The following is a 14,721-nucleotide window of genomic DNA, read 5'->3' as shown; positions in this document are numbered from 1 at the left end:
GCACGTATCTATTTCTCATAAGTGCATTCTGCTGGCATAATTTTCTTTTCCTTCCTGCAGGCTCTGTTTATGAGATGATCCATCAGGTTGTCTCAGAGTCTCCACTGAGCCCTTCAGCAACCGGAGGCATTCCAGGTGAGCTGTGAGCTACAGCCTGCTGCCTTTCCCCATGTGGAAAGGGAAGAACAGAGGCAGACACAGGCCAGGACATCAGCCAGTGTCGATTAGGGAGACAACAGTCACCCGCTACACAGATAGCAAACTCTCCCTAGAGCATGTCTTGGGCCCTGTGTATAAATACTGTCATCCTTTGAATCAGGGATGGAAGCTTAAAGGAAAGAAAATGTCTCAAACCTCCCCTAGACCTGTGGATGCTGAGGTCAACTTGAATGCCTTCCTTCATTCTTCAATTTGGTTGGGGGAATATGTCCGTAATCTGGGAATATCTTCGGATGCAAGGAACATGTCTTAATGTGTACATCATGCCCATGTGTGTAGAACATGTCGAGCACAGATGGTAAGTCATGGCAGATAAGTAATGTTGGAAATATGTGGCAGAGCTGGAAATTGGTCTGCCCAACCAACCTTCAAGCTAGACTTTCCTTTCAGACAAAGGTGACAGAGGAGTCATAGATGACCTCTTTTTCCTGTTCAGGCCCTTTCTTCCCAGTTCCAAGCTGGGCTCAGTCATCAGATGCAGCTTTGACAGGACTGACCAATGGGGCCACTAGAGCAAGATGCTCCAAATGCTCAGATGTGGGCTGACCTTTCCTTCACCTGAGACATTGTCAGCATCCTAGCCCTAGGATCACTGATGTCTCACGGCTAACGCCCGAGGAGGACAGGAGGGCTTGATTCAGAAAAGATCTCTGGGGGAACATTAGAAGATTCAGTATTGTTTGGGTCACATTTGTCCCAGAAGTTTTGGTCAGTTGAGGTAATAGTTGACGTGATCAGAGAACAGCCACTTGGACTTTTTGGTTAATGTTACTCCTGATTTTGGCAAAGAAAATTGATTGTGGGTGAGATATTAAGACTGGCGATTGACCTAGAGACCCAAAGTACTCTGGAACAACTAAAAAGTAAACTCACATTCCAAGAAATCAGTGAATCAGTTATTTATTCAGAAAGTAAAATGCCACTTATAGGCCAAGCATTTTGCTAGAGGCGTATATTATGCTGGTCTCCTCTATTTCCAGGCCTCACTATGGAGATCTAATTGGCTTAGTCTCATAGTGAGCTTCTCTGTCCTTCTACACCAAAACCTCTTACTTGGGGTTGGCCAGGAACTAGGGTGTATGTTTAGTTATAGCTAGTTCCAACCCTAAGGAAAAAATTAGTATCAAAAGCACAAATGGTAAGAAGCAGAGGTCTGCCAGCTATAGTCAGTGGATCAAACTTGTCCTATTTATTTTTGTAAATAAAATTTTGTTGGAACATAGCTATACTCATTTGTTTTAGTATTTTTTATGCCTCTTATACACTATACCAACAAGGCTAGTTGAGACAAAGACTGTACGGCCTACATATCCTAAAATATTTACAATTTGGCCCTTTACAGAATAACTTTGCTCTGATATAAAAGATTTGCCCATTTCTAAGTAGAGAAGCAATGGCCAAATAGGAAGTATATTCAAATTTCCTGGTTTCCTCCCCAAAATTAAAACCACAGACTGGCCTCATTAGAAAGTTTTGTTTTGTTTTGTTTTGTTTTGAGTATTTTTAATACTTGTGATTCCTGCCCCCTGGTGGAAAACGTCTAAAATAGCAGTTGGCTATGAAAAAGCAAAGAAGGATCAATGTTTTGAAGACTGAGGGCCAAGGTAGCTCACTGGTAGAGCACTTGCCTAGCATTTGCAAGGCCTTAGCTTTAACACAGCATTAAACCAACCAACAAAGAAAAGTCCTGAAGCTTTAGCTTCACTGTGTACTTTTGAAACCAGGAGACAACTCAGGATCTCGATCTTCCTGGGCCTGATCTGAATTAAGAATTGTAATGTTCTTTGTTACTATCTTTCGGCAACAGTCAGAGTCAGGGGAGGTTTGCACTGACTTTAGAAAGCCATCTGTAGAACAAATGAAAGCAGGTCATTCATTTATTACAAGATTTAAAAGTATTTATTGTTTGCTTCTTTAACACAGATACGGACCTTTAAAGGATGGACAGACTAAATGTGTTTTGCAAAATTTTTATTGCAATATTTTTGCAATAAAATTGCAATATTTTTAATCTCCTGGATGAAAATGAAGCAACATGTACCCAGTTTTATGGGTAAAAAACAGAGATGCTTCTGGAGTGTTTTAAGAACTTTCCGTAGGTAACTTTTAGGAGGCTAAGTGAATCTCAGAGACATTAAGTTCCTTGTACAAGGTCGTGTCATCCTCAGTTCTCCTAACCCGCTTCTGCCCCAATGGAAAGCTTTTGTCCCAAACATTCTATTCTACAACCTTGCTGCTGCAGGGAGTGGAAGCTTGGTGTTTCTGGAAATTTGGGCTGGTGAGCTGGTTCTGTGACGCTTTGCAGCTGGGCTCATAAAGATGCTCCCAGGCTGGCTTCCCCAGATTCTGGTGCCCTCAAATCATGCTTAGAGCTGGGAGTTTCCCAGTTGACAGTGGGGTCTACAATGAAATGACAGGACAGTGGTAATCATCACTGCTTCAGTTAAGCTCAGCCCAGCGTAAGAGCCTTCACCAAAGGCCCATTTATTAACACCCTAATGTGCAATGTTGAGACTTTACTTGAGGTCACTGGCTGTGTGGAGGGGAGGTAGAAGTAGTGATGAGTTTGTGATAGAATGATCCAAGGTAGTAGACTCCAGTGCTCATATTGGGCACCTGCTAAAATGATTTGCAGTTGACCCAGCCTGGTAGCTCTTTTCCAGCCATCCCTTACACTGCAAGGTCCAGGGTGATTCAAATAACTTCTAAAAGCCCTTCCAGATCAAAGATTTAGAGTCAGCTTCTAATATTCAATCTTGTAAAAGGGATTGTCATGAGATACATGAAGGGAAAAGCTAGAATACCCAGATTAGCCCTCAGTGAGAATTTCTTCACCTCCACAAAAGCTCTATGATAAAAGTAGCCTTATCCTTATTTTATAAAAGAGTAATGTAACTCGAGAAGATTAACTTATCAGCTTCAAATCACACAGATCATGAACAGCAGAGCTGGGGACCCTGTAGCTCTGGACTTCGGGTGTCTATAATGAGCCCCAAAGCAGACCAGAGATGGGGGAGGCAGATCACAGAAGAACAATTTGAGGCCTGCACTTCCCACTGGCTATGCATGCTGACCCCTGTACAAGGGCTCCCTGGAGCTGAGGGAACCAGTGGGGTCTGAAATCTATACTGTGTTGTGTTCTCCAAGCCCTGAGTCCAGTGAGGGACTAGGCTGACCAGAGAATCACTTCTCATATGTGCAGAGTGGTCCAGGAGGCAGCACTACCCTTCTTGTGGGACTGTGTGTAGTGAGGTCAGCTGCAAGGGAGGATAGCAGATCTGCCACCTACCTGCGTGAAGGGAGCATGCGCTGATCTTGTGAATAATGGCTTCTTCTTGTAGCTTTTGCTGTCATTGCTTTGTGTGTGTTCTTACCTGCTTTGGCCACTCCTTCTCATTCAGAACCTACATGATGTCACCCAGTAGAACATTTACCCATGAAAAAATTTTTGCCAAGAACAGGGCAAGAGATGAAGAAGGAAGATGAAGGACAAGAGTGGAAAATATTCTAGATTCAGAAAATTAAAAATTGTTGTGTACAAACTATAAGTTAGCTGTTTTCCAAATGACATATGACGAATGGAGTTCTAGGAAAGAATAATCAACAAATATTTCTTGAGTATTGTGGGCTCACTACTAAGCCTGTGCTCTAAATGAAGACAGGAAAATGGATGATAAAAGCAGTGAGATTCATCTGAGTCCTAAACTCTTTTTCATCAACTAGGAGTATGAGTGTAGTTTAACCTCTTATTTTTTGAGGCCTTCCTTGCCTATCCATGTCTTCTTGTTTGTCCGGATCTTCACATGGGGTTGTCTGAGAATGCTGAAGACTTAAAGTTGAAAGATACCAGTCTTAGGATCTGACTGGGTGGCCTCTGCCTTGCATCTTGATGCTTGATGATGCTTTTAAATACCAATTCTGTGTAGCTTAGAAACTAGTCCAGTACTTGGATTTGGCTGGAGGAACACCCCTGGTGGCACTATTCCATGTGTGTGCACCGGCTTTAGGAATTTAGTTCATATTCTCATGCTCAGCATCTTCCCCTAATTTGTGTCAAAGCAAATGGTTCTGGAGAAGCAGAGAATAGCATCAGCCACATCATGGTGTGTTAACTCCAGACACCCTCTTAATTCTTTGGTTTTTGTATTAAGATGGGGTGATGCGCCCAGGCTTCCCTTCTCATGTTAACTGTATTTCTGTGGTGTAACTGTCTTGTGCCCCAATGGACGCACTCAGGTCAATTTTCAAATCTTGGTGGGCTGGCAGCATTAGCATCTTCTTTGCCAGAAGCTCTTGGGCTCCTGACACAAATTAGTACACTCCCTGCTCCAGTATTGGAGTGGCATCCCAGTGGCCTTAGGGACTTGCAGCCTTGCTCCAGTAGCAGAAGGCTCTCATATCACACTAGGTCAGGATATGGTGGACTTCCATGTTGGCTTAACCCAGAAGAATTATTAAATGACCTTTTTTCCCCGTGAGGAAAAATATAAATCCTTTTAGAGTGATCTGGAAACTCTACTTTTAGACAGAAAAGAAAGTAAATATCATCTTCACCTGCACAGAAACCCTGCCACATATACTAGTTTAATATTTTGCCAAGTTGGGGGGTGGCAATTAGAGAACAAGACTATATACAGTATGTGACTGGGTTTTGATGGTGTGGCCCAGAAATATATGCACTAAGGAGAAAGACTGTGTAGGGAAGTTGGATCATTTGCGGGTAGGGACCATGCCAATGGGACAGAAAGCTGGGATAACAAAGAAACTTGGGCTCAATAAACTATTACCCTGTGTAGCATGACATGATTCAACCAACTTGTCGTGAGCCCTTGCTAAAATAGAGAAACAGAATGTTTGCCTACAAGGAGAAATTATTACCAAGAAAAAAATCTAAATAAGCCTTTCTAGCTCCATTTGCTCTCAGTCAATTAATTTTGAAGTCACCGCTGGGCTATATACATTATTAGCTTCTCAGTAGCTTTGCTCTAAGATAACACCTCTGACATGTAGATTATGATGTCTGCCTGGGTTACTTTACAGAAACTTGAAGGCTAATTTTCTAAAACGCTACTTCACTTGAGCCTGCAGATATCTGAGATGACTAAAAGGGGACAAAAATCTGGCATCTTTGTCTTCATGTTGTTCCTATTGCCATTGTTATCTTAACCTCTAGTCTGATTCTACTCTGCTTTCCACGTATACATGTTGGTCATCTAAAAAGTGTTTCATTGAAGGCTATGATACAGGATTAACTTGACCTATTGCCTGTTGGAATTGGCATGTGTTTCTTCTCCACTCTTGTGCTTTCTCAGCAGCTCAAATTCTGAAAGTCCTTCAGCCCCATCAAGGCCAGATGAATGTTTACACAAAATGATGACTCCAGCTGTTAAGAGAAACTCAGCAATTCCTGAGAAAAACTTCCTATCTGGAAGCCACAAAATACAAGGTCAAGATGTTTTGCACAGGTTGATGTCATCAGATGCACAAAACTTCAACAATCTCTGGAAGAGTTGAGAGTGACTACTACCCAGCTGTCGAAGTGCATCATAAGAAGAAACTTCTTTTGAAACCATGCCCTTAGCCAGTGGAAATTATCAGACTTTAATCCACCCCAGCAAATCAATAAAACCCTGCCTCTCTGTTTGTTTTGGGGGCACCGGCATGGTCACTCTCTCAATTAATTGTTGACTCCTTTCAGCCAAAGCCTCAACATTTCATCTGAAATCCCTCTTCCCAGTGAAGCTGTGCCTGTGCAAATGTGTCTTTCAATCCTTGGCCTGGTCTTATTTCTACTGTCTCTCTGGGTCAAAGATCCCATTGTTCCATGTCACAGTCACTCCTTTCCCTTGGATAAACAGAGCAAGCTTGTACAGGAGGCCTCTGAGGGTCTTGCCACTTCTCAGAATAAGAAGGAAAATGCTGAGCACAGGCTGCCAGCCCCATCTCTGCCATTTCCCTTCTCCTTTTCTGGGGTCATCCTGTCCTCTTTCCTAGTAAGTTCATCCTCCAGAGTAGGGGTAGAACTTCACTCCCTAAATCCACCATCACTGCCACCATACCCAGTGTGGATCACTATCCTTTCCATTTTATTACTTTCCGTTTTATTATCGTTTCCATTTTAGAGATGAAAAAGCAGACGCAGAGGGATGAATAACTTGCTCACAATCCTTCCTCTAGTGAGTAATGGTAGGTCCAGCTTACTCAATTGCCTGATAGGAATCAGCTTGTCCAGGCTCTGAGCAAGTAGCTGCAGCCCCGCCCTGTGCCCAAGAAGGGTCTGTCACGTGACAGACTGCCAGGCGAAAGTTAGGAGCGGTGCCAGCCCCTCTCCCTGTGGGGCAATGGGTGGGGACCTCAGGACACCACCTACATCGGCCTCCAACAACTTGGCTGCCAGCTATGGTAGAGAAGGAGCTGGCCAGAGCCCATAGAGGATCCCCCGCAAGAAATATATCGCCTGTTGACACTTTTATGACCTAGACCAGCTTACAAAACACAGGCCGGTGCAGAGCTCCGCTTTCCCTGGCCCAGCTTGACATCACGTGCTCGCCCCGGGGCCGCCACTTGGAGTCAGGAAAGCCCATATATTTCCTTCCTTAGATAGACCTAGTGGTTCCCGTCAGGTGCAGAAAGCCAATAAATCACCAGCGAAGTCTCCGTGTATCTATCAGTCAGGAGGCTTGTCATCTTCCCGGCCTTGATCCACATGAAAGCCAGGAGCGGGAGGGGCAGAGCCGCGGACACCTGGAGGGAGCAGGGGCCGGGATCCAGACGTGTTCGCAGCTCTGAGGGGCCGGGAAATTTACACCTCCTCCCCCGCCCGCACGTGCTTCCTTTCGCTTTGAAGTTCCCAGCTCTGGACTGGGATGGAGGGAAACAAGTCCTCCAGCCTGGGGCTTTTAATATTCACCTCACGTCCTCTTTGCAGCTACTTTGGGAGGAATGAAAGCTATAAAGGGAAGTTTGGGCGAACACCCCACAGCCCAAAGGGATTTCACACCTTTCTGCCCCATGCCTGATCTAGGAGTTAAACAGGCCTGGGGACTTGGGGTGCCAATCCCACTAAGAACGGTTCTCAGTTTCTTCCAGAGATCGGGGTAGTGGCCGTGGAATCCCAGGGACTTCAGTTCAAATCCCACTTCTGTAGTTTTCACTAGGTACAGGAATCAAAGTTCCCTTAATGTACTCTATTTCCCTTCTTAAATCTCTCCATCAACAAACAGGTTTTGACCGTTGTTTCTTATGTGAAAAGCGATGGACAATCTGTCATTTAATCTCTAGGTCTCAGTTTCTTCAACTGGGAGACATAGGGCAGGAAAATTCGTGTTTTTCAGTGGGGAGCTACTGAGGGCTGAGGCCAGTACTGTCTTGCTCGTTATATACAGTACATGGAGCATCTTAGGCCTCAGACATTAAATGTCAGCAGGATCCTCACATTTCTAAGCATCAAGAATTTGAAAACACCCATTTCCAGTTCTAACATTTATCAGTTTAAAAATCCCACTTCAGGTTCTAAGTAATCACCCTTCCTGTGACTTTAGCCAAGCTGGTTAATGTTCTTTTTAAAAAATCTGTGTTATGAAAACAGTTAAATTTGTTCAATACATGTCATATAGTAATTGTGAAGATATAATTTTTTTTACAAAGTGGCCATGAAAACACAAAAGTGGATTCTGAAAGTAAGGTACTATTATTATATGAAAATAATAATCTTGTTCGATAGGCTCAAGACATTTATGCACATACTTTTAACTTTGAATGGATGCTCTGAGACAGGTTTTACTAATTTCATTTTACATGGAAGAAACAGATTAAAAGTATGGGGCTGGGGATTTAGCTCAATAGTTCCACGGCCTGCCTCTCAAGCACAAGGTTCCGAGTTCGATCCCCAGTACAAAAAAAAAAAAAGTATGAGATTTGCCAAAAGCCACACTGCTCCCAGACCATCTGGTCACAAAATCCATGTGCTAAGCAGTGTCTTCTCCCTCCTGCTCAAGTAGGTCAGAGCAGGGTAGTCTCTCTGGCAGGTGCCAACTATTTGCTTTAGAAGAGGAAACCAGCGTACATTCCACTGAGGGAATCAGTTTTGCAAGTCACTCTGTTCCCCAATCTCCTTTATGTGACTCAGTTTTTTGTTTCTTGTACCTTGCCTGTATCCTCTGTGAGAATGAAGGCTCTTAAGCTCTTCATTTTAATCTTTTGTATATCCCATTACTTCTGCACAACTCTATTCCTTCTATCTACATACTTGTACACACAGAGACCCACACACGTGTGCATGTATGCACACACACACCTCAAAACTAGGGTTACCAGATTTACCAAATTAAAATACAGGGTCCCCAATTAAATTTAAGTTTTATATAAACAATGGCTTTTTTCCTGCAAACATATCCCAAATATTGCACAGGACATACTTATATTTAAAAGTATCAATTTATTTTTTACTGAGAATTCCAAATTTAATTGGTTGTCCTATATTTCACCTGATAACTCTAACCAGAACTTACCAGACTCCAATACTCCTCGGCCTTCACACTGACCAGCAGACAGAGCCAGAGAGATCAAAGCCTATGGACAAAATACAGCAGTGCCTTAGTTAACAAACTTAATTGTGGAATGAATTCTGTGATCAGAAGCATGGAAAGATTAAGTTCATGAACCGAGGTACCATTGTATGGTTAGAGACCCCACAGTACAGGGCTCTTTGTCCTCAGAGCATTCTCAGTCTGGCTAAGAATAAAGAATTTTCAACAGGTAGCTGTTGGACACTTGTCTTAAGCTCTGGGCCAGCACCCCTGGGAGTTGTGCTGGACCCCTTCATCTCCTGCCATCTGACACCCCCTCAGACCTAACTCCCAGTTTCTCTCTTTCACATTCTCTCAGATCCGTTCACTTCCCTTCACATTGCCCCATCATCTTCCATTTTGATCCATTTGCTGAAAAATGTGCTTCTGAGGGCCTGCAGCAACTTCCTAACTTGGCTTCCTGTTCCCATTCCAGACCTGAGCGTCCCCCACTCCACACGGACACCATGTGGTTCCCCTTTCTTTTGAAATAACCTGCTTCCTCTTCTAGACCTAGGAATCTGTGTGCCTTGTGGAAATAGTAGGAAATCCCCTTAACTATAAAGGAGAAAAATTCAAACCCTCCCTGGTTAATTCTCTACACAAAATGTAAGGTTCTCATTTTATGTACATTAGAATCCAAACTCCAAAACTGAGTAACCAAGACTCCTATGATCTGGGGCTTACCTACTTTTCCCAACTTTGTCTGACACAATCTAGTTCACACCCCAGACTGCAGCTATACGTAATGATCTTATAGTTCCCTAATTAACAACCATGCTTTTTTGTATAGGTCCTTGCAAATCCTTGTCTTTTTTCTTCCTGGAAGTGGCTTCTTCCACTGCTCACTACCACACTCCTATTTATACTTTGGATCCAGTTCCAGTGTCACTTGTGTGAATTTCACTTCCCAAAACAGACTTAGAAATAATCTCCTTAGTTCCTAGAGTCATCTGTACTTACACAGTCTTTATAAATACTCTTCTTATACAGAGTAAAACACAGTGTGTTTCAATTATTTGTTTACATCTGTATTTACATCTAAATAAAGATCTTTAAGGGAAGACATCATGTTTCTCAGGAACCAAATAAAATGTCTCACACAATTAGGAGCTCGACAAAATATTTGTTAATCATTAATTTCTTAATTAACGGAGCACTTCATTTTTCCCACATGCCTTATGCATTTCACTGATGGCTTCATACTCATTATCCTACCCAATTTAATGCTGATTTAAATGCTGCTGAAACTGAACTAGATTGTAAATACTCATGATTTCCACAGTAGATATTTCAGAGATATACATAAATGTTTGTTGAATGACTGAATTATTTTCCTCCAGACTGAGCAGAGAACACAGCACATGGTAATTTGTAAAAGGTCCCAGACAGGGATTAAGGGTTCTAGTCTCTGCTCTTTTCACCCCATGTAAGTTACCATAATTTTCTGGGTCTTGATTGCCTTGGCCATGAAATGTGGGGAGGAGTCCATTTCATTTCCTAGGTCCTCTATATCTTTACAGGCCAATGAATTTATAAATAATCTGACCAGTTGTGACTTGCTGTCTTAGTTACTTTTCTCACTGCTGAGACAAAATACCTGACACCCATAGTTGAGGGAGAAAATGTTTATTTTGCTCACAGTTTGTAGAGGTTTCAAGTCCATAATGAGCTGGCTCCAAGACAGGGTTTCATGACAGATAAGTATTGTGGAGGAGAAACAGTTTATGGCAGGCAGAAGATAATAAAGCAAGCAAGGGACCTCTGCAGCTTCTTTCTGCTCCTTTTATACTCTGTCTAGGCTACCAGGATTAGGGCAGTGTCAAGCCAATCAGTGAACCGATTTAGTAACCACACACCCTTAATCCCAGGATCCCACACTCTAGATCTGGCCACCTCTGAAAAAGCCCTGCCTGTGACTGCACGAGGCTTTGGGGATAGGGGGGCATCTAGACCCAAACCATAACACTTGCTAAGTTGTGTCTCCTGTGTTCAAGGTGGGCAATAACATTTGGTGTTTTGTAGTGCTGGGGATGGCGCTCAGAACTTTTCATATGCTAGGCAAGTTCTCTACCACGGAGCTACGTCTGCAGCCAGGAAATGCCAATTTCTGTGTTTCTTCATTCAAGACAAGAGAACATTGTGTGGCACAGATGAAATTAGCAATTCAGTTAATAGTTCTCTGTATCTTCTCCCACTACTGTGTGTTAAATATTGAGTAAAATACCACCTGAATCCCTGAGTCAGTAGACTGAGTTGACTGCCCTCCCTAATGTGGGTGGCCCTTATCCAATCAGTTGAAGGTCAGAATACAACAAAACAGGCTGAATTCTTCCAGTAAGGGGAAATTCCTCCTGCCTGATTGGAGCTGGGACATCAGACTTTTCCTGCTCTCAAACTCTAACTAGGTCTTCTTAGGTCTTGTTCCTGTGACCTTCAGACTTGGACTCCTGGATCTCTAGCTTGTTTACTACAGATCTCAGCTTCTGTAGAGCTCTCTCTATCTCTCCATATATATGTGTGTATCTGTCTATCTATCTATCTATCTATCTATCTATCTATCTATCTATCTATATGGGGCTGGGCATGAACTCAGTAAGTCTTGGGGAGAGAGAGAGAGAGAGAGAGAGAGAGAGAGAGAGAGAGAGAGAGAGAGAGAGAATTGATTCTGTATCAATGAAAAGAACTGATTAATATAACCTGTTAGGCAATAATCAGCCAGCCAGATATCAGGCCTCTTGCTAAATGTAATAGCCTGGAAGAAGAATTCCAAGCCTATCCTACCCACCCCTCCCTGCAGGACCAGCCCTAGACACCTTTTTTTTTTTTTCTTAAATTCTTTCATTGGTACATTTTAGGTATGCGTTTACATTTATCATTGGGTATTTGTTTGTATATGATGTATCTTGGTTCTTATTTTTTCCTTATTCCTTGTTCTCCCTTCACCACCTCCACCCTTTCCTATTTACAAAGACTCTGTTTCCATTTTTTCCTTTTCTCATATTTTTTCCTTTCCTTACACTATTTTAAAGTCTATCTTCAGTTCCACCACCATGTAGTCACTAAGGATTTCCTTCTGGTGACTGTTCAATGCCCTGGGATTCTCACTTTAAAACTTCTTGCACAAAAGGTGCTACCTCAGGTTTCTTTGCTATCACAGGTTATAATTACACAACATGTCAGTGCTGAGGGATAATAATCTTTAACTATATACTGTAAATAAATAATCTCATTTGATCTCCCAAGGACTGATCAGCAACTACTATCAGCCTTGTTTTATAAGTGCTAAAATTAAAGTACACAGAGGTTAAAAGCCATTTCCAAAATTAATCAGCAAATGATGAAGCCAGAATAAACTCAGTCAATCTTGCCTCTAAATGCTATATTGCAACTAGAGGTTCAGAAGTTTTATAAGCACAGAAAGAGCTTGTGTCTAGGGTCTCAAAATTTGATATGAGTCCCAGCTTCTTGGCATGCCATGCATGGGCACCTGGCTCCTAAATTTTGTGATTCTGAGTTTTCTTCTCTAAAATGGAAATAATCATAGTCATCCCTGCTCCTCCTCACCCACACAGAGTTCTGAGGATCACAAGAATGAGAGTATGTGGGAGTGCTTTGTCAATTGTAAAGAGCTATACAAATATGAGGTATTATTATTTCCAGCTGGGGTTGTCTGAGCCTACTTCAATAAGGGCATTATAAATGATTGATAAGACTTTATGTGGTATTTGTGTTTTAAGGGGGAACAAGCCTTAAGTCAAATGACTAAAACTCTGGTATGAAATGTTGGTGCAGCTCTCCAGACAGAGGGCTTTTGGCAAGTGAATGGAGGGTAAGCCCAAATCCAAAAAGCTAGTCAGTCTAAATTAGGTTCCAGGATTGTGAAATGTTATTAAATGTTGATTACTATTTAACTTTTTGTTGAACATATCAAAGAAAATAATAATACTGGTAAATATTTGTTTGAATGCTTACTTTGCATCAGGAGTTGTTCTAAGTATTTCATGGTTATGTTATTTAATCTTTGCAGTAGTTCAGTGTGTTAAAAATCTCTATGAGGAACATGACTCTTCCTATTTTCCCAATGAGCAAAATAAGAATTAGAGAAGTTAATTAAATTTTCTAGGGTCACACAGCTAGTAAATGGTAGAGCTTGGGATTTGAACCCAGGGATTCTGACACAGAGAGCAAGGAATGGATAGAAAGAGGGAGAGAAAAGAAAGGGGGGGAATGAAAAGTGAGAGAGAAAGAGAAAAAGAAGGAAAAGAAAGGAAAGGAAAGGAAAAGAAAAGAAAAGAAAAGACAAGAAAAGAAAAGAAAAATTTTTTACTGAGTATTCCCCATTTGGATTGTTCTGAGTCTGTTGTGGTTTATATCTACAAAGGCCCCCAAAGGCTCCTGTGTTTTGAAGGTGATTGGATTATAGGGGTGGTATGGCTGGCTTGCTGTTGGGGGGCAGGGTGTGGTCAGAGAGACAGGTCACTGGGGTATGGCCTGGAAGAGTCCATGTCCCTCCCTGGCTTTTCCCTTTATTCTCTGCTTCCTGGCTCCCATGAGGTGAGCAAGTTTTCTCTACTAGACTCTTCTGCCATATTACTTCCACCCAGAGCTGACCAACCATGCAAGGACTGATACTTGTGAAACATGAGCCAAAATAAATCTCTCCTCTTTCAAGTTGTGGATGTAGGGTATTTTGTTCCAGTGATGAGAAAGTGATTAAGACAGATTTCTGGGGAAGAAATGGACAAAACTTGAGACTCAAATAATCTCCAAATGAAACTTATCCCAAGGAGATCAAAGTGGGCCCTTTGGGGCCCTCTTTGCCCATTAGATAGAGTGATTCACCTTCACATTTATGCACTATAATGAATCCACTGCCATGGTGGTGAAAATACAAACAAGGTGCTATGGAAAGGCAGAGAAAAGATGAAGGTAAGGGTAAAAAAGACCTTCTGACATCGATGATGTATGTTCATACAAAACTCTGGGAAGCAATTGGGGCTAAAATACTGATTTGATTTGTTAAAAATAATTTATTAGCCAATATAGGTTGATATTAGGCTAAGTACTAGACTTGGAAGTCAGGACAAGTTACATAAGATGCACTATCAAATAGTCCCAAAATATCAGTGGCTTAAGCCCAAAAAGGAAGTTTATTTCTCACTCAGACACCGTGTAAAGTATCTATTGCTGAGGGTTTGTGGTCTACATCATCACATAGGGCTCTGAGCTGAGAAGTCTGCCACATCTTGTGACTTCTGCATCTAAAACAGGAGTCATTTAGGCAAAAGAAGAGAGAGACTAAAGAATCACATATGGCCCTTTTGTATCTTTATCCTGGGAATGACACATTATGTCTGTCCCCATTTCTTTGGCAGAATTTGCTTTATGGCCTCAGAAAACTGCAGGCCCTTGGAAATATAAAGGTGCAAATGTAAACTGTGGTGAACATCACCATCTGTGTTGTGTGGCCATCAGTATATGGGAGATGATTATATTCAGTAGAGAAATGCTAGGATCAATCCACATAGATTTGCACAGTGAAAAGAGGATGGTCAAGGGTAAAACTTCCTATAATCAAGACATGAAGAAGTAGATTAGACCAAGGATGAGACTGAGATGTGATGTTAAAAGATTTAAGATCTAGGAGCCAATGGTATCACTCAAGGCAAGGAAGTGGATAAGTCTGTAAGGAGGTGCTGAGTGGCCAGTGCAACCCAAAACAATAGTAGCATGAAGACTGGAGCTATCTGTATTTAGAAATCAAGATGTGTCAGAGGCCTACCATTCCATCAGTGAGTGTGTGCAGATCCCTGGAAGCAGTTGTGTGGCCCATATTGGCATGGCTGCAGGCTGATCCTGGCTGGTGTCCACCCCAATCCCAGAGGCTCAGGCACAACTGCCCAAGTCAGAGGCCCATCTGGAAAGGGGCTGC

The 14,721-nt window shown here is 42.2% G+C and overlaps 2 long non-coding RNA genes across 5 annotated transcripts in view; one reads left to right on the top strand and one right to left on the bottom strand.

Moving 5' to 3' along the window:
- The window catches only part of LOC147827749 (uncharacterized), a 54,161-nt gene extending 47,675 nt beyond the window's left edge, over positions 1-6,486 (top strand). For 2 of the 4 annotated variants that reach the window (XR_015452076.1, XR_015452075.1), the window contains 2 exons: positions 61-135; positions 320-6,486. This is a non-coding gene — a long non-coding RNA (uncharacterized LOC147827749). The remainder of the gene's footprint in view (positions 1-60; positions 136-319) is intronic. The other 2 variants (XR_015452078.1, XR_015452077.1) reach the window with 2 other exon arrangements.
- LOC106010137 (uncharacterized) overlaps positions 1-11,110 on the bottom strand; it is a 28,936-nt gene extending 17,826 nt beyond the window's left edge. The window contains exons 1-2 of the long non-coding RNA XR_001184066.3: positions 10,429-11,110; positions 8,730-8,790 (exon numbers count right to left, since the gene is read on the bottom strand). This is a non-coding gene — a long non-coding RNA (uncharacterized LOC106010137). The remainder of the gene's footprint in view (positions 1-8,729; positions 8,791-10,428) is intronic.
- Between the last annotated feature and the right edge of the window lie 3,611 nt (positions 11,111-14,721).

This window comes from Heterocephalus glaber, unplaced genomic scaffold (genome assembly GCF_053883595.1).
Source record: "Heterocephalus glaber isolate CG9 unplaced genomic scaffold, H.glaber_assembly_v1.0 deba00001442, whole genome shotgun sequence".
NCBI lineage: Eukaryota > Metazoa > Chordata > Mammalia > Rodentia > Bathyergidae > Heterocephalus > Heterocephalus glaber.
This window is presented reverse-complemented; position numbering and strand designations above follow the sequence as displayed.